The following is an 18915-nucleotide window of genomic DNA, read 5'->3' on the forward strand; positions in this document are numbered from 1 at the left end:
ATGAGACACTTATCTCCAGTTAAGCACCAAAAGTGCTAGAAGTGGAACTGTGGCTCAAGTGGTAGAGTGCTAGACTTGAGTGCTAGACTAAAGCTCAGGGACAACACCCCAGCCTGGAGTGGAAACCCCGGGACTAGCACCAGAAAAAAAATAAAGCAACTCTAACTATTGGTAAAATGAAGATGTTTCTATAAAACTCCATTACTACACTTGAATATATTTTATGCTTTGAAATCTGTGGTGTCCATAAGGTCTTCCTTATTGATTGCGGAGCTTGAAGAAGGTTCTGTAAAAACTAGAATAATTGGATGTTCTGCTGTGAAATCAAGCTAAGGGTGAAGTTTCTATGACATACAATTCTTTCCCTCTTCCAAGCAGCCAAAGTGAAAGTTGCATTTTGCTCAAGTTTGTGTAATCTCCTTAGTGAAAACAAGATTTGAAGTGAGTGTGGTGTGCCCAGACCAAGCAGTTTTGTTGTTTTAGTGCCTACACGTGACCCAGTGTATGCACACACACACCACACATAAAGAGTCCATTCTTATTTCCATGCAGCCAAGGGAAGCTGGCCACTGCAGTCCTGGGCTTAGTGGAAGCTGGCAGCCTTTCTCCTCCTGTGGACAGCAGCCTGACGTCACTCCAGGCGGCTGTGATAGCAGACCCACTTCAGAGATTCTCAGTTGGCAGAGCTATGGAAGGCCTGGCTTTGATCATTTCCTGTCACACTTGAGTAAATGCAGTGTGAGGAAATTTGTCATTGTCAGAAATCCTGGGGTTGCCTTTTCAAGTGTTTAAGGTATAGTACTTATCTTTGAATGTTTAGATATCATCCTAACAACAAACCTGTGTGATGCCCAAGAGAATTGTGGTTATTCTTATTTTAGAAACACACCAAGCCAAGTTCAGAGAATTGAAAACTTGGCAAATGGTAGTAGAGTGACCAAAATTCAGGCCTTCCAAACTCTGTGGTGTCCTCTCTTCTCCTTCTGTCCCTCCCACCCTCTGTGAGTGTGTGTGTGTGTGTGTGTGTGTGTGTGTGTGTGTGTGTGTGTGTGTGTGTGTGTGACTATGTAGCTTACTATTCTCCTGCTTCAGCTTCCCAAGTGCTGAGATTACAGGCATATGCTAATATCTCATTGGTGTCTTTCTTTTCACTGTATTAAATAACTTCTTTAGAGTGGCAGTTGTTAATTTTTCTGTTCTTTTACATCCTCTCTCATCTAACTGTGTGGGATGATGATATATGATTTTTTTTGTTTTTCCCCCCAGTGAAGACGTTTGTTCAGTTCAACACAGTCTTGCTGCATTCAGGAACTCCTAGACAATGAGATAACCCGCTTCCCGCATCTGAGAGCCTTCTGAACCATCTAGCGTAAGTCTGCCCTCACCAGCTAATTGCCAAGATTTATTAACCACATGATGCTCTTGCTCATTTGGCCTCTGAAAGCTACATAAAATTGAAGGGATGGATGATAGTGATTTCTTGTGTTGTTAACTAGAGGAGACAAAACCAACATGAAAGGGCCATTCTGTTCCTTAGAAATCAGAATTTTACTGGGAGGAGGAAGAGAGAGTTGAAGCGCCACCGTTAAAATATAATTTGTCTGTTATTAAAACACACACACACACACACACACACACACACACACACACACACACACACCCCTTCCAAAGTTGAAGCGCCACCGTTAAAATATAATTTGTCTGTTATTAAAACACACACACACACACACACACACACACACACACACACACACACACACACACACACACACACCCCTTCCAAAGTTGTTTTTTTTTTTCATTTCTACTGGTTGATTTTTAAGCTGTTACAAAAGTAGAAAAAGAACAATTTCCTTCCATGGTTTATGGAGCTGCTTGTATGGAGTGGGAATACTTCAGGTTGTAGATAGTCTTGTTTTTCAGTTTGTGATTCTGAGGTAAATTTTCAAGGTGATATTAAGAATAGGCAGGGTCAGATGCTGGTAACTCATGCCTGTAATCCTAGCTACTTTAGGAGGCTGAGATCGGAAGATATGAGTTCGAAGCTATCCTGGGCAAGAAAGTCCGTGAGACTCTTATGTCCAATTAACCACCAAAGAGTTGGAAGTAGAGCTGTGACTCAAATGGTATAATGTTAGCCTTAAACAAAAAAGCTAATCACACACACACATACACGCAGACACAGACACAGACACACACACACACACACACACACACACACACACACACACTCAAATAGGCAGAATAGGTATGGATCATCTTAACTTCTCCCCTGGAAGTTCACCTTCCTAGCAAATTAATGTTGATTTTAGCTTATCCCTGATAGAAAGTGTTTCAAATTCCTGTATATTAAAAAGGCAAATACAGTTTTAAAAATAATAAACGATTTCTTTAAAATACACTTTGGCACACAGTGTGCAGTCAAAGAGTAAATTTTAAATAAACCTATCATAATTCCAAGTTATCTACACTAGCAATCACAATAACTAGTATTTATACATATACTTGACTAAAATATACCCTAAGGAGAAACAGGTCTATTGAATGGCTTAAAACAAACTAAGAGGACTGTTCAATTTCTACTTAAATTTTTTTTGTTTTGCATTTTAATCATTAAATGGAAACAACAAGTTTTGCCTTTAAAAGATGATTCTACCAGTGGTTTTTAAATTGCAGCAGGCTGAAGGAGTAGAGGGCAGATATACAAACCTGCTCAAACAAAGGAAAGGAGTCTTTCCTTCTCACCATCTTCCACTTTTCTCTGGGAGGGACAAAGAATGGGAGCGAGTAACAGCTGTCGGCCAAGGACTCTCACTTCTGCTCCGGTCTGCAGTGGATATCTGAGTCTGGGGCTATAGCAGGGTGTGGAGTGCATTGTGCCTGCTGGCCCAGGAGCTGCTAGGGAGGGAGTGGCCATGCAGAGATCGGCCATGCAGGGCTGGGAGCCGCAGAATGCAATGCAGAAAGCAGCCAGTGCACTGTGCAAGCCAGGCAGGCGGGGATCTTCCCCCGACTGCCCTGGGGAAACCCAGCTCGCAGCTTACAGGAATGGCAGCAGGGGTTCTGTCCCAGCCAGCTTTAAGTTAAAAAAAATTTTTTTTAAAGATTCCTCAAGTATGCCAGCTTATCATCTTACAGCATTACTTTTTCAGCGCTGTGTGAGATCGTTGGTAATTGTAAACAAAGAGTAAGGGCAGAGGCCAGATGTTAGATAACTGAAGTCAGTGGGAGAGCGGTGGAGAGCCAGGTTGGGCTTCCATTATCACACTCAAGTAAATTATCTTGCTGTCTGTCCGTGCTGGAGACAAGAGCAGAAAACAAATTCGAATTTTAATTTTAATCTTCCAAGAAAGCATTAGCTTTTTCTTTTTAGCACTTAAAAGAGTTAGTTGAACAATACCATTCAGGCAGGATTGTTATTACTAAGTAATAGTACCACTGAGATTTGTAGGGGGCATTGCAGTTTTCAAATGTTCTCATGAGCTTTATCCCTCTGACTCCTGCAGCCAACGCCACTTTGTGAAGTATCATCTTTCTCTTTTTATAAGTGAGGAGCCAGAATTCCAGGGTTTACAGCCTGAGTAAGGGCGTACACTGCCACATACTAGAGCTGGCTGCTCCAGTATTCCCTTCACTGTGCTAGAAGCGAACACGTGAATAACTTCTAGCTTTCTGGTCTTCTCACCTTTTTCTCCTCTCTGTACAGAAAACCATAGTCTGAAAATAAAGCCCACCTTATGACCATTTCATGTTACTCACAATAACAAAGGACACCCTTCTAATGACCTTAATCATATAATAAAACATTATTGCTTAGAATCAGTGGTAGGTTTTTTTTTTTCTATTCAGTATATTTTATTTTGGTTTCCAGTACTGGAGATTGAACCTAAGGTCTTGTGCATGCTGAGCAAGTGCTCTGCCATTGAGCTTTAGCCACACTTCTTTTCCTTTTTGTTGGTACTTAGGGCTTTGTGCTTACTAAGCAAGCAATCTTACCATGTGAGACATATGTCCAGCCCTTTTTTGCTTTAGTTTTTTGTTGTTGTTGTTGGCGTCGGGGAGCAGGGGGGAAGAAAGGGGGAAATAGGATCTTATGTTTTGCCAGGGCTGGCCTTGGACTGTGATCCTCTTACCTATGCTGGATCACAGATTCTCACCACCATGCCTGGCTTGAATGAGATGAGGTCTTAAAACTTTTTTTTTTTTTTGTCAAGGATAGCCTGCTTCTCAAGTAGCTGGGATTACAGAAGTGAGTCATGGTACTGGGCCCTTTAAACAAAATTGAACCATGATCTCACTACATTACCACAGATGACCTTAACCTGTGCCATCTTTTCGCCTCAGCCTCAGACCCTTGAGTTTTTAATGACCATTAAAAAAAATCTAGAGTATAGCCCTTCAGAAGGAAAGTGAAACTCCAGTTAATTTCAGAGACTAGGACCCACTTCCACAGCGAAGGCCAGTGTGTTCCAAGCTGGGCACAGCGACTCACACCTGTAATCTTAGTTATTTAGGAAACTGAGGTCAAGGAAGATCAGATTTCTAGTCAGCCCAGGGATAGAGTTCTTGAGGCTCCATCTCAACCAACAAAAAGAAGGTGTAGTGTTTTGTTCCTGTCATCACAGCAACATCAGAACTGTAATTAGGTCAACTTGCAACATAAACTTGAGACCATGTTAAAAGATAAATTAAAAAAATAAATGGATGTTAAAAAATAAGCTAAAGCAAAAAATGCCGAGAGTGAGGCTCAAGTGGTAGAGTACCTGCCTGGCAACCTCAGGCACTGAGTTACAAGCCCAGGACTACTAAAACAAAATAAAATACCCAACCAACCAAACAAGAAGCCTTTTGTATATGTTCTTACATGATCTCTCTCTCTCTTTCTCTCTTTCTCTCTCGCTCTCTCCCTCTCTCTCTGTCTCTCTCTCTCTGGTCGTGGGGCTTCAACTCTGGGCCTGAGCGCTGTCTCTGAGCTCTTCAGCTCAAGACGAGCACTCTACCACTTGAGCCACAGTGCCACTTCCAGTTTTCTGGTGGTTAATTGGAGATAAGAGTCTCATGGACTTTCCTGCTCAGGCTGGCTTTGAACTGTGATCCTCAGATCTCAGCCTCCTAAGTAGCTAGGATTATAGGTAAGATGAGCTACCAGTGCCTGGCTCATGATCTCTTATTTGTACGAAAAATGATAATCCCTACCTCTTTGGAACCTTTAGAATAGTATTATCCAAGCTCCATAAAGCTGAAATAGATAGATGAAAAGCAATCAAATTACAATTGTTAGAAATTAGGTTTCTTTGGCCCAGAAGGCGAGAGAAGTTCCTAGAAATTCTAATGGAGAAAATAATATATTACTCATACATTGTTAACCAAGTTCAGCTGATAACTTTTAACTTCTGGGAGAACATTTTCAAAGAGCTAATGGTGAACAAACCACATTTCATCATCATCTGAGAACTGGGAGAGCCTTTCTGGATATATCCTGATATTCCAGCAGTCTCTTAAGTCACAATGAATTGATAGGGAGTATAGGGTTGATCAGAATAATTACAAGTTCCATCAATTATAGGAGATCACTTTGCCAACACACTCTGACTGAATGCCTTATAGATCTAATTTGTGCCAGAGTTAATCTCTGCTCAGTAGTTTCTTCCAAAGCTGAACAAATTATATTGTGTCACCGTATCAGTGGATGCAGTATTCTTCATAAAGTGTTCATTTGTACACAAAGGCAATGGAATAGTAAGTTTCAAGGGCAAACCCACCTCCAGTAAAGCAGATATGGGAATGGGAGGAAGCTGTTATAGACTTCCTTTTATAGGAAGAGAAATTTCCCTTTAATCAAAGAGCTGCATTTAATTTCCTCATCATCTGTTTGTTTCAGTTTTTGCTTTGTAACTAACTTCTATTCCTTTTCTCATATATCTGCCACTGAACCCTTGAACCGCAGCAGAACTTGATTTTCTATAAACAGGTAACTGCCCTCACTCAGCTCTCCAGAGCCTGAGAACTCATTGGAATGAGTGGGGATTACCTTAGATCTTAGACAAAGAGATCTTTGCAGTACCTTTCTACCACAGTGTCTCTAGTTGCCTTCAAATACAAATATAAATGGTGCATATGGGAGCTTTGCTAAGCCCTTGAGGTCCAACCTCCCTTACCACATTTCTCTCAAGTTGCTTTTTGTTTCATTTTAGTAATGAAGACCAAAGTTGGATTTCAACAACAATCCTTTTTATAGTTGTAGTTTTATGAAGTGTGATATTATTTTCCCTCTTACACGAATGCATAGAAGGGGGAAGGAGGAAATTCCATAGGTCTTGAGGCAACAACCTGTTATTACATGGGACTGAAATTTTCAGTTCATTACTTCAGTCTTCAAGGAGAAGCCTCTTTGTCTCTCTCTTTTTTAGAGATAGAATCTTTTGTGAAGCAAAAGATGGCCTTGAACTTATAATCTTCTTGCCTCAGCCTCCTGAGTGTTGAGATTACAGGTACAGTATAATACCATAGCTGGCTGCATACCTTATTGAAAGTATCAGAAATCTATCAATGTAATTTAGGAGTGAATCTGAGATATGTTGGTTTATAGGATCTAAAAGAGACTCAGGCCATCAAACTATGTGGAGGGAATAACACATGTGGTCAGAATTCTCTTTTTCCTCTCTACCTGTTTCTATGTATTTGGTTTATACCTTCTCTTGAAAAAATACTTTTCTTATGGCTAGAAACATGGTCTGTGTACCAAGTTTTAAAATTCTAAGCAAGGAACTCATGATCAATATGGGTATCCATCCTTTAGTCATGTGCTTACAGCCTGTGGATGTGAGCAGTTGTATTTCAGGATAAGAGATGGTTTCTTGCATGTATGTTTATATCAGCATGCAATGTCTAGGTCTAGTGCCTTCACATGCTTGGGTAGCCAATGGTAAAAAATTATATCTATATCTATATCTATATCTATCTATCTATCTATATATTGCATGGGGGTATATATTTACACACAAATTTAATTGAAGAAAATTTTTGTGAAATAATGCCCACCCTCACTATATTCAAAGTATTCAGATACTTTTTCTCATACTCATTCCATTGTAGTTCATTTTAAAATAATTCTAATTATAACTTAGCTCATTGATTTCATGAGTCATTAATGGACAGTTGATCTATGGTTTGAAAACTACTGTGCTAGACATTAAAAGTAGCAGTGAAGTTTATATTAAACAGATATTTGGGCATTGGGTATTTATTAAGTCTTATCGAAGAAATGACTTACAATTTAGAAAGATGCTAAATTCTCAGAGGGTGACAAATACATGACATGAACACCCTTTTCATTCCCCTAGTGTATGTGACAGCACCCCTCTTACTGAGGAATATTCTGGAGCTACTCCCCAGCCCTTTGTAAAGTTAAGTAATACAAGTGACATACTCTTATCAGGCCCTCAGTTAAAGATTTACCTTTTGCTTAGAAATGCTGAAATCCTGTGGACTTATAAGTTTTCCCAATGCGCTTTCAGTTCTCTCTCAAATCATCCACACAGCTTTCTTAAAAGTGTTTGTGGCAGAAGAGCAGCAGCTCTTCTGATTGTAGTATTGCTGGTAGAATGGTTAGTTTCTTATTCTTTCTTGTAATCTTTTCTTGTAGATGATGACAAAACGAAGGGCCCTCGTTGTTGTTGTTGTTGTTTTTTATAGTCAATGGAAACACTTGAATCTGTAGCCTTCCATCTCTTCAAGATTCCAAAAGAAATAACATCTCCTGAGTGAGACAGAGAAGGCAGAGAAGAAAGGTTGAGCACTTTTCTGCTGGTAGTCAAGGCCCATTGAGATGCTAAATAACTGATGAACACACAGTGCTGTGGATCTAACTATGAAATGTAACAAAGTTAGGAATAAGGGAAGATTTACAAACAAGACACAGAGTACTGACAATAACAGAAAGATGGATACATTTGACTACTGTTGATGAACAGTAGTATTCATTAAAAGACAAATTGAATAAGCTAGTTAGAATGTAACAGACAACTCATAACCAGGATATATAAAGAACTACTGACAAGAATTGGGCTGGGAAGGTGGCTCAGTGGTAGAACACTTGCCTTGCATGCTCGAGGCCCTGGGTTCGATTCCTCAGCACCACATAAGAAAAAAGCCGGAAGTGGCACTGTGGCTCAAGTGGTAGAGTGCTAGCCTTGAGCTGAAGAGCTGAGGGACAGCGCCGAGGCCCAGAGTTCAGGCCCCACAACCGGACCCCCCCCCCAAAAAAAGAATATAAGCCAGCACTTGGTTCCATGGGAAGCAAAGGGTTGACAGTATCTGGTCAGCTGGAAAGAAGAGAATCTTGTGGCCTACTAGTTTCATAGTGGAGTTTTTACGTGCTGATTTCACTCTGCACTCAATCTCCTTTACATTTCAGAATATTTGATAGCCTCAATGAACTTTGTGTTAATGTAGGTTCTATCTGTTATCTACCATATTAACTAATAGAAAAAGTTGAAATTCATTTTTTAAAAAATCCATTATGTGTTAACATAAATACCCGTTTTGATATCTGAGATCAAGGCACGGCCTTTGTGAATGTGTTGTACCATGAGCTATACCTTAAGTTCAAGTAATATATTTTTTATGAAACAGAACTGAACTTTACCAAAACTATTAGTGGAATCATACTGTTTTATTGTCTTTTAAATCTATGGGAGGCAGTTGGATGCTCACAGCTGTGTGTGTGCGTGCCAGTCTGGGACTTGAACTCAGGGCTTGGTCTCTATCTGTGAGTCATTTTTGCTTAAGACTCATGCTCGCTCCATCATTTGGGCCACAGATCTACATCTTGATTTTTGGTGGTTAATTGGAGATAAGAGTCTCATGGACTTTCCGGTCTAGGCTGGCATTGAACTGTGATCCTCGAATCTTAACCTCCTGAATAGCTAGGATTATAGCCATGAGCCACCAGTGTCCAGTTCACACTTGCTTTTGCATTTAGGTGGTTGTCATGTACCCTTTGTTGAAACATAGAATGAAAATGTGGTCTCAGGCAGATATGTAGTTGGTAAAAGTAGGAATATTTTCATTATCTTTCCACGTAATTGTGGATAGTCTTCTTTTTTATGCAAGTAAAATTTGATAAATGGTATTTTGGAAAGTTTGTGGCAATGTGAGACCTGAAACTATACCAATGAACTCTTAGTTATTTGTTATATTACTTGTGGCTTATTTTGTATATTGAAAGGTTTTTTCTCATGCATGAATAGTATACATTGATTGTTTAGAAAATACTGGTTACTGAGCTAAGTAGGTTTTTCTGTGGTTGAAATAATGCATTATGTTGTATGTGTGTGTGTGTGTGTGTGTGTGTGTGTGTGTGTGTGTGTGTGTGTGTGTGTGTATTTATTAGTAATACTGGAGCCACGTACTTGGTAGACAGGTACTCTACCAATTCAGCCATATCCCCTGTAGCCCTTTTTGCTCTGGTTATTTTTGAGATAGGGTCTTGTACAGGCCAGCCTGCACTGTGATCCTCCTATTTTACTGTTCTTGCACAGCTAAGAAGACAGTATGTGTTACCACACCCAGTTTTTATTAGTTGAGATAGGGTCTCAAACTTTTTGCCTGGACTAGTCTTAAACCAAGATCTTTCCTATCTCTGTCTCTCAACTAATAGTGTTATAAGTAAAAGCCACTGTACTTGGCACATTGTACAGTATTAAAATGTCACACTTTACCACTGATTCATTAGAAAAGTACTATGAATTGGGAAGCTATCAAGCTTTTAGTGGCAGATACAAATTTTCTGAAATTCCCATTTCATTTGAAAGCCCAAATTTTATTACTGGCACCAAAACTGTGACAGGCTTATTGTCTGCCAAATCTTCAAGTCTGAATAACCATGTCTTGTGTGACTGTCATGCCTTTAAGCAGAAGTGGTCTCCTGTACTTGAAAAATCAGCTCCATCTGGTTTAGAGGCAAACATAGGCAATGTACTTTTTCTCCAGGCACCCTATGAACCCTGGTGTGGCACAGATGTTTTCTGTATGCCCTCCCATTTCATCACAGAGCACTGAAAGGATGTATACTCAGGAGAGAGGACTCCTCAGGGAAGTGCTTCTCCTTATTACCCTGTCTTCTCCTGTCATTTTGAAGTAACCCAGCATTTCTTTAGGCCTAGAAGTGAGGGGTAGCCGTAGTGCTATTTCTGCCTTTGCGCATGACAAGACCCCAGAAATCCCATCCACCCAAATATTGTCAGTGAAAAATGCAAGTAAAAATCTTAGAATTATAGTGAAAATAGTCTTAGCTTTGTGCACCCTCTGAAAAGGTCTGGAGATCCGACGCCCAGAAGGTCCTGGCCACCCCTCCAGACCCCGCTTTGAGAACTGCTGGCCTAGATCATGCACACAGCTCTTGTGCACCGGGATCCACGCAGGCCTAAGCCAGTGGGAGCAGGGGCTGTGATGGCAGATGGTACATGTCTGGAGAGCTTGAAGACACATCAGGTATTGATATTGTGCTGTGTCTTGGCATGGAGCAGACATTTGTTCTGGAATATGTAAATCTATCCATCAACATTTGTGTGCTTTTCTAAGTCTGCTAACATTTCCTCCCTCCCCCCCCCCCACTTTTTATAAGCCTGGAGTTTAACTTTTTAAGCTTGTTAGCCTCCAGCTAGGTGAGGTATAGTACTGAGAAGAGAGGAGTCATCCTCCAGTCCTTCCCTCCTTGTTGTATAAGGAGGATTGGAGTTGAACCTTCTCTGCTTTGAGTGTGGTAGTACATGTCAGTAGTCTCAACTACTTCCAGCTACTTGATATCTCAAGGAGGGGATTGTCTGAGTTTATAGTTCCTGAAGTGATTAAAGATGATAAAGTTGTTTTTAATCTAAAAGTTTATGCAGTGTTCAGTTATTTGAGACTCAGGAGCCCTTAGCATAGAGGTTGACCTCAAACCATTATTTTCTGGAAGGGGCAGGACACGAAGTGGAGAGTAAAGTCACCTTTAACTTCCTTGTATGATTTTGCTGTTACTAAGCCATCAAAATATGTTGGCTTGATAAATGAAATAAATAGTAATAAATATTATCTTATGGTCATGCTTCTAGGATTTTAGGGCATGGGTGACTTGTTTCTTTTTTGTAACACTGAATTGAGCATACAGATTTGAACACTTCCAGGTACAGGAAAGATCAGTGACTAACATAATTAATTCAACAGCAAAGCCAGCCCTGGTCTAGAGTTTGTGACTCCTAGATTTAGCTCTTCCCACAAAGCTCATTTCATTGTAAGCCATTCAAGATAGTCGTTGAAATCTGGTTATGTTTATCATGCCTCATTGGCCACCTTGCTGCACTCTAACTCCCCATTATATTCTCTTCTGTGTGTCTGCATTGGGCTTCCTTCTGTTCTGAGATTTGGAATGAGAATTTAGGAAAACATAAAGAATGTGGTGGTGTATGTCTGTAGTCTCAACTACTCTCCGCTACTTGGGAGGCCAATGAGGGAAGCTGGTCTGAGCTTAAGAGTTTAAGACCTGCTGGGACAACATAACAAACAAAACAAAACAAAACAAAATGTAAATACTGAGTCCATTGAACTGTGCTTTCTATGCTACTGAACGTAGCCTTCAACTTGCAGCTAGGTTCCTACGTGAGAGCAGCATTTGTTCTTCATTTATTTGCTGTCTGGGTGACTGCGTAGTGGTGGAATTGGGCGGCAAGTGAACATGGTCAGCTTTCAGTGGTCCTGATCTCCCATCCAGAATGTCCTCTGGGTCATTGGCATTACTTTGCACTGGTGTTGTGGTGAAAGCATGTATGCTCTAAAAGAATAATTGTAGAATGCGAGCAATAAGTAGGCAAGGCTTGATGGGGCTGTGCGGTGTGTGTGGAATGGAATCCTAAAGTTTGTTGGTTGAAATGGACATGTAGTCTTCCCTAGAGCAGCCAAGAATCTCTGACAACAGAGTGAGGACAAAAGAAAACAACTTTAGGCTATTTTTATTGTTTGCCTTGGAAAATTTTTCTCCTCTTTCTTTGCTTCCACCTCTTCCCATCCCTCACCCTCCTGCCCCCCCCCCCCCATCTCCCTCTCTCTTTGTTGAGCTATCCCAGGCTTATGATCCTCCTTCCTCTTTTTTTTTTTTTTTTTGTAAAGATACTATACAGAGGGGTTACAGTGACATGAGTGAGGTAATGAGTACATTTCCTATTGGACATTGTTACCCCCTCCTTTTTTTTCCCCTATCCCTTTCCTCTGCTAGTACTGGGTCTTGAACTCAGGGTTCTGTCCCTGAGCTTTGTTCACTCAAGGCTGACACTCTACCTAACTTGAGCCACAGTACCACTTTTGGCTTTTTGGTGGTTAATTGGAGGTAAGAGTCTCATGACTTTCCTGCCTGGACTGGCTTCAAAGAGTGATCTTCAGATCTCAGCCTTCTGAGTAGCTAGGATTACAGGCATGAGCCACCTGTGCTCAGCTCCTTCCTTAGCCTCTTGAGTGCTAAAATTACACATGTTCACCATCAGGCTCTTACTTTTTTCTTTAGTCATGCCAGTACTGGGGCTTGAACTCAAGGCCTAGACACTGTCCCTGAGCTTTTGTGATCAAGGCTAAAGCTTGAACCACAGTTCTGGCTTTTTGGTAGTTAATTAGAGATAAGTGTCTCATGGATTCTCCTGCCTGGAATGGCTTTGAACCTTGATCCTCAGATCCACAGCCTCCTGGGTATCTAGGATTACAGGCATGAGTCACTGGCACCTGGCTTGAATTTTTTAGTTTTTTTTTTTAAGTATGAATTACCTTTGTTAAATGTTAGTATGCCTGAGTAAATAAAAACATTTTTAGATATTTTAGACTATATTTCACAAGCCAGATCGAGATTCAGTGGATAAATTTTCTTCATCAAACCCTGTCAGGTTGTTATTTGTGAACATAAGGTCTTAATTTAAGTGTTTAATGAATGAAATATAATAAATCTAATAAATAGATTTTCTAATTGCATTTTTCCTGATGCATTTCAAATAGGGCAGTCTGCAATTCCAAGCAATCCCTACATACAAATGGCTGCTGCATTGCCCCACTTTCCCCTTCTAACCAGGCCCAGATGCTGCAGCTGCAGAAGGCACCAGCAATGCTTACAGAGGATGAGAGCATCAGAGTGGAGGAAGGAGGCAAGTTAGGGACACAGTCACCAAGAACAGACCTCAGGAGCAGAGCCATCTGTCCCATTGTGATGCTTTCCTGACCCCTTGTCCACTAACCAGAGGGTTTTTTTCTTCTTACTTGCTCTTGTCATGAGCCACTGCACAAAGTAACAAGTTTAGGGTAACATATGTCTTCTTAAAGTGTAACAAAGAGGTTATACAATATAGCAGGAGCTTCGAAATTAGGCAATACCACTCCCCAGCTGTGTGACCTTTGGACAGGTTGCTTCACCTCCCATGCCAAGTCTGTTTTATCTTCTGCAAAGACACTGGGTTAGCCTAAGAGTTAAATTAAGATATGTATACATTCAGCATACATGACCTCTTGTAGGACTTAGTAAGATCTTGGCATCTAGAAGCTGTTACGATATATGCAAACCAAGAGAAGGCTCATTAATGATCCACGCAGTGGAACTTAGTTTTATGACAATGCTTCATTCCAGATTTCTCTCGAACTCTATTTCCTGGGGAACATGGGAAGGAAAGTAATAAACTTTTAGCATTGGAAATTCTAGGGAAGAGGCAGGTCGAGGTAGGGAACTTAGGAGATTTTGAGCATTGTTTGGACCTGCAAAATGAGGAAGGGGTCCTAGAGATGTGGGTAGGTGCACTCTGCTAGCCATAAACCACATGCTTATTGTTGCTGGGACTGTACTATTAGGACTGTATTTTGCTCTCTGGCTGTGCATTTAATCACTTGAAGAGTTTAAATTTAACAAAACAAAATAAAACAAAACACATGCTTGGGCCCTGCCTAACCCATCAAATCTGAATCTCGTTGGTGAGACCCAGCAACAGCTGTAACATTTCAGGTCTTGTGAACACACAGGGTGGGGAAGCTCTCAAGCTCTGAACACTTGGAGTAAGGATCTTGTGAAAGCCAGCCTAGACCCCTGTCCCTTCCTACTTCTACATGCATATGTGAGTGTGTACACACACATACACATGCCCGTGCACGCACGCACATACACACATGCACTCTTACCTTCACTGAAACTTAGACCTTTGCTGGTTCAGCAATTAGCTGTGTGGAAGAGATGTTATTGTTAACGATTTTAAGGTGGAGAGAGATTTATTGACCAATAGTTAGACAAGTGGAAGTATAAACTTTTATGCTGGTGCAGAGAAGACACGGTGTCTTGTTAGTGCCAGCAGGGAAGGCTTTCTGAAGGGAGCGCCATTTGAAGTACATCTTTAAGAATAAGTTGGGTTAGGGATGGTGCGAACAGGGAAAGGCATTCCAGAGAGAGGGAATGTTGGGAGAGAGCCACAGAGATGGCATAGCTCAAGGCATATGTAGGCAGTAATGACTGGCTGTGGGTGGCTAGAACAGAGAGGCTATGAAGGGGGAGAAGTTCTGGATTTAAAGGGTGAAACAGTAGATGGACCAAATGGGGAGATGGGGTTTGGCAGGTTGATGCAAGTGTTGAAGAGGAGGGTGATGTGGCCATTGAGAGCTCTGTTAGTAAGCTAAGTTCGATGTAAGCAGATAGGACTGGAAGCCGACATGTTTTCATGGACACATGTCTTCTCTGAAAAAAAGAGGCTGCTTTGTAAGGGCGTGAGGGCCAGTTTGTGGTGAGTGTTGAACAGAGTGATTGGAGCAATGCACAGAGAATGGGAATGAGAAAGTTCATTCCTTACTCCACCACCTTTACCTAGTACCTGCATGCTATTCTGCAAGATCTATGTGGGCCTGACTCAAACCACTGTGCGGGTTATTCTTAGAGATGTAAAGCACAGTAATAAAAAGCTGGAAAAGTATCCTGAAAACTACAGTTTGAATTTAGAAAATTGGAAAAGTTGTTTAAATAAGATGTTGCCATTGCAACCTGCTTAAAACTGCTGATTTCTCCTAGATTATTTCTAGAACCTGGCAGTTACAAGACTTGTGGAAAACTTAAGTTCTGACTTCCTGGATCTCATTCTTTGTCAACATTCTTTTTTTTCTTTTTTTCTTTTCTTTTTTTTTTTTTTGTGTGTGTGCTGGTACTGGGGCTTGAACTCAGGGCCTGGGCACTGTCCCTGAGTGTTTTTACTCAAGGCTAGTGCTCTACCAATTTAGCCCCAGTTCCAATTCCATCTTTTTTGATAGTTAATTGGAGGTAAGAGTTTCACAGACTTTGCTGCCAGGGCTGGCTTTGAACCACGATCCTCAGATCTCAGCCTCCTGAGTAGCTAGGATTACAAGTGTGAGCTACTGGTGCTTGGCTATCAGGTAATCTTTACCTAATGTCCTAGGCAAATGAACTTTGGAAGACTGTGAGTACATTGTTGGACAAAGTAGGGTAGCACTTGTCATCCCAAGCTACATGGGAGGCTGAGATTAGAAGGATCATTGTTCTAGCCAGACTGGGCAGAAAAGTCCATGAAACTCCATCTCCCTGAAAGGGAAATTGGATGTAGTAGTGTACACCTGTAGTCCCAGGTGACCAGGAGCTTTAAAGTAGGCTTTTAGCTAGGTACTAGTGGCTCATGCCACTAGATCTCAGGCTGAGATCTGAGGATTGCATTTCAAAGCCAGCCCATGAAGGAAAGTTTATGAGACTCTTTATCTCCAGTTAACCACCAAAATGCTGGAAGTGGAGTTGTGGTTTAAGTGGTAGAACACAAGGCCTTGAGCAAAAATACTCAGGGACAACACTCAGGACTGGCATGTGCACACACACACACACACACACACACACACACACACACACACACACATATACACACACAAAGATAGACATATAAAACACAACTGGATCCAACCTTGGCCAAAGCCAAGGACCATCTTAATTGCAGTCTGAGTTGAAGCCAACCTGTAGACATGAACATGTGATAGCTGTTTTAAGTACTGAGCATCAGAATAATTTGTTAGTGTAATTTTAGAGGTAGCTCACAAATACACTGCCTTATATCAGAGAAAGCACACTGTAGAAAAGTAGGTAAAAAGGAATAGACAATAAGCTAATATTTAAAAATTATGTAAGGGGGGGACAGGGAGAAGGGAAGGGATGGTAAGGGGAAACAAAGGAGGAGGCAACAATGCTTGATAAGAAATGTACTCATTACCTTGCCCACGTAATTGTAACCCCTCTGTATGGTATTTTCACAATAAAAAAAATTACGTAGACATGGGTTTCTCTATTTTATGTGGTTAAAAAATAAAGGAGGCAGATGGTGGCATAGGTATGTGTCTGAGTAGGTAGTGAGACGATATCTCTAAATAAATAAGATCCAACTGTCATTTTCTTGTATTTCTCTATTTTTATAGTAATTTACTTAATACTGTGAATATCTTACTATGTTTATAAATCATGACTAACCAGCCAATTCCCTAATGTCAAGTTACATATTTTGTCTTTAGCACCTAAAGACATGCTATGTGATGTATTTTCTGCATGTGCCTTTTAGCTTTTATTCAGCTATTTTCCTAGACTAGATCCTAAAGTGGATTTATTAAGCTAGAGTATAGTATCTTTTATGTACTCATCACAGTTACTTTCTGAAAATAAGTAATTTATTTGTCTAACATTTTAATGATAATATACCTAAAAAAGGAAATTTTAAAAATTTGACTTTAGTTTTTATATTTCAACTTGACAAAACTATTCTATTAATTTTAGCATCTCATAAATATATCTAAATCTTTATATTAAGTCAGTTTGTTAGTTTGTATTGTCTAAATAGGCCATAACTCTTATTGTATATATATATATATATAATATATATAATATATATATATATAAATCTTCACATATTACCTTCTCTGCTCTTCACTATCTCTAGGTTTTTATATTACTAGGTTGTTAAAACTACAATTCCCTATAAAATTCTAATTTTCTTTTCATCATAATGTGCTCATCAACTTAATAATATATGTCTCAGAGTCTACTTTATAAAATTTTCAGTTTGTGTCTAGACATGTCTTTGTTTCTGTTTCTTGTGTGTGTGTGCGTGTGCGTGCACACATGCCCACACACAGGTGTGCACATGCTGCTACTGGGGCTTGAACTCAGGGCCTAGGCACCACCCCTTTCACTCAAGGCTGACACTTAACCACTTGAGCCACAGCTCTGTTTCTGGCTTTTTGCTGGATAATTGGGGATAAAGAGTCTCATGAACTTTCCTGTCTGGGTTAACTTTGAATCATGATCCTCATCATCTCAGCCTCTTGAGTAGCTAAGATTTCAGGTGTGAGCCACTGGCATCTGGTTTCTTTTAATAATTTTTAATTTTCTTATGTCAGTAGTGAGGCTTGAACTCAGGGCCTCACTCTGTCATATGGATTTTCTGTTCAAGGCTGATTGAGGCTCTACCGTTTGAGCCACACTTCCACTTCCTCTTTTGATAATTTTTGAAAGGAGCTGCCTAGTTCTTATGTGAGCTAGTATACAGAGAGCTAGATATTAAAGTAGCTTATTCTTTTAAGCTGTAAGTTATTTTGTGTTCAGGTAGATATTTTTCCAAGGACTTATTTTCTGTATGTTATACATAGCTTTGTTAAAGCTAAAATAAGCTTTGTGGCTTAGAATAGCTGCCTGGCCCATTGGTGTCTGCCACCCAGTTTTTTTTTTCCCCTCAGCCCATCCTATTCATTACTCTCAGATTAATTTTCCTAAAACACTGCTTACTGAAAAACCTCACTGGAAAACCTTAATTGACTCCCCATTTGTAGATGAATGGAGCGTAAGCTTTTCTCCTTGGTGTTTCAGCCCTCTGACAAAACATGCCTTTGCAGGCTCCAGAAAACCACTGGTGAGGCTATCAGTGGCCCCGGTGGCTTCTTATCCAGATTCACCAGGTCAAAATGTTCACTCCTAATTAAAGGTGCCACTGGCCAGGGTGAGTGGGCACTGGCACTGCCAGCGGGCAGACATGCCAGATATCCCACCCACCCACAGCTCAATTCATTCAGCCTGAGTCCCAGGAGCCTCTCAGCATATAGGCTTCTTCTGTCAGTTTGTGTCTAATAGTGTTATGAGAGCAGCTGTGGTCTGCATACATTAATAAACACTAAACTCACGTTAGCACTACTGTTGTATAGTATTACTAGTAGTAATAAGGTCACAAACTTCATGGTCAGGCACATGTAGGCTCACATTCCAATTCTGCCCCTTTTCTTCCTAGACCTTCTCCAAATGACCTAATTCTTCTTTATATACCCTTCATCACTTAACAAATAGTTCCCATGGAGAAGACATTAAGTATATTCTCAATTGTGCATAATCTCATCCATTTTTGACATTTGGCCACAAGTATTATTGACTTTTGGATTCTGATTTGCCCACTTAGCTACCTTCAGGAGTCTCTTCCCTCTGAGCTTTAACAGCGTGTTGTCAAGATTGGAAGGTGGAAGAAGCTGGAGGAGGCACAGGACTTGTAGGGACTCTGGAAGTCCCTGTCATCTGGAAGCAGCCTAATGGGCTCTACTGGGTAGGAGGGAAGAGATCCGGCCAGGTAAGAGCTGGCTCAAAGAAGGCAGGAGGTTCAGCCTCTATCCCTGTGACTAGGAAGAGGCCTTATCCTTGGGCTTTGTGACATTTAGCCCTGTGGACTTCATCATTGGACTTCATCATCTCAAAGGCATGACCTCATTTGATATGCTGTTTTCAAGGGGTTCTTTTCTGTGCTGTTTGTCTATTCTGCCTTCTGCCTTCCAACTTGCAACATGACAGTGTCGTCGTCATCATCGTCGTCGTATTCTTTGTTCATGCTGCCACACTTGCCTCTGTGG

The 18915-nt window shown here is 40.7% G+C and overlaps 1 protein-coding gene and 1 long non-coding RNA gene across 3 annotated transcripts in view; one reads left to right on the top strand and one right to left on the bottom strand.

The window, feature by feature from the left end:
* Sertad2 (SERTA domain containing 2) overlaps positions 1–18915 on the top strand; it is a 117217-nt gene that overhangs the window by 19372 nt on the left and 78930 nt on the right. Inside the window, exon 2 of one of the 2 annotated variants that reach the window (XM_070004520.1) lies at positions 1267–1369. The exons of the other annotated variant lie outside the window; for it this stretch is intronic. The gene's annotated coding sequence lies outside the window, so the exon portion shown is untranslated. The remainder of the gene's footprint in view (positions 1–1266; positions 1370–18915) is intronic. 2 annotated transcript variants of the gene reach the window in all.
* LOC138815248 (uncharacterized) lies at positions 2647–18660 on the bottom strand. The gene is made up of 3 exons (XR_011368228.1): positions 18478–18660; positions 7459–7759; positions 2647–3298 (listed from the first exon to the last, which is right to left on the bottom strand). It is a non-coding gene; the product is annotated as an uncharacterized lncRNA (long non-coding RNA).

This window comes from Dipodomys merriami, unplaced genomic scaffold (genome assembly GCF_024711535.1).
Source record: "Dipodomys merriami isolate MVZ:Mamm:240054 unplaced genomic scaffold, mDipMer1.0.p SCAF_63, whole genome shotgun sequence".
NCBI lineage: Eukaryota > Metazoa > Chordata > Mammalia > Rodentia > Heteromyidae > Dipodomys > Dipodomys merriami.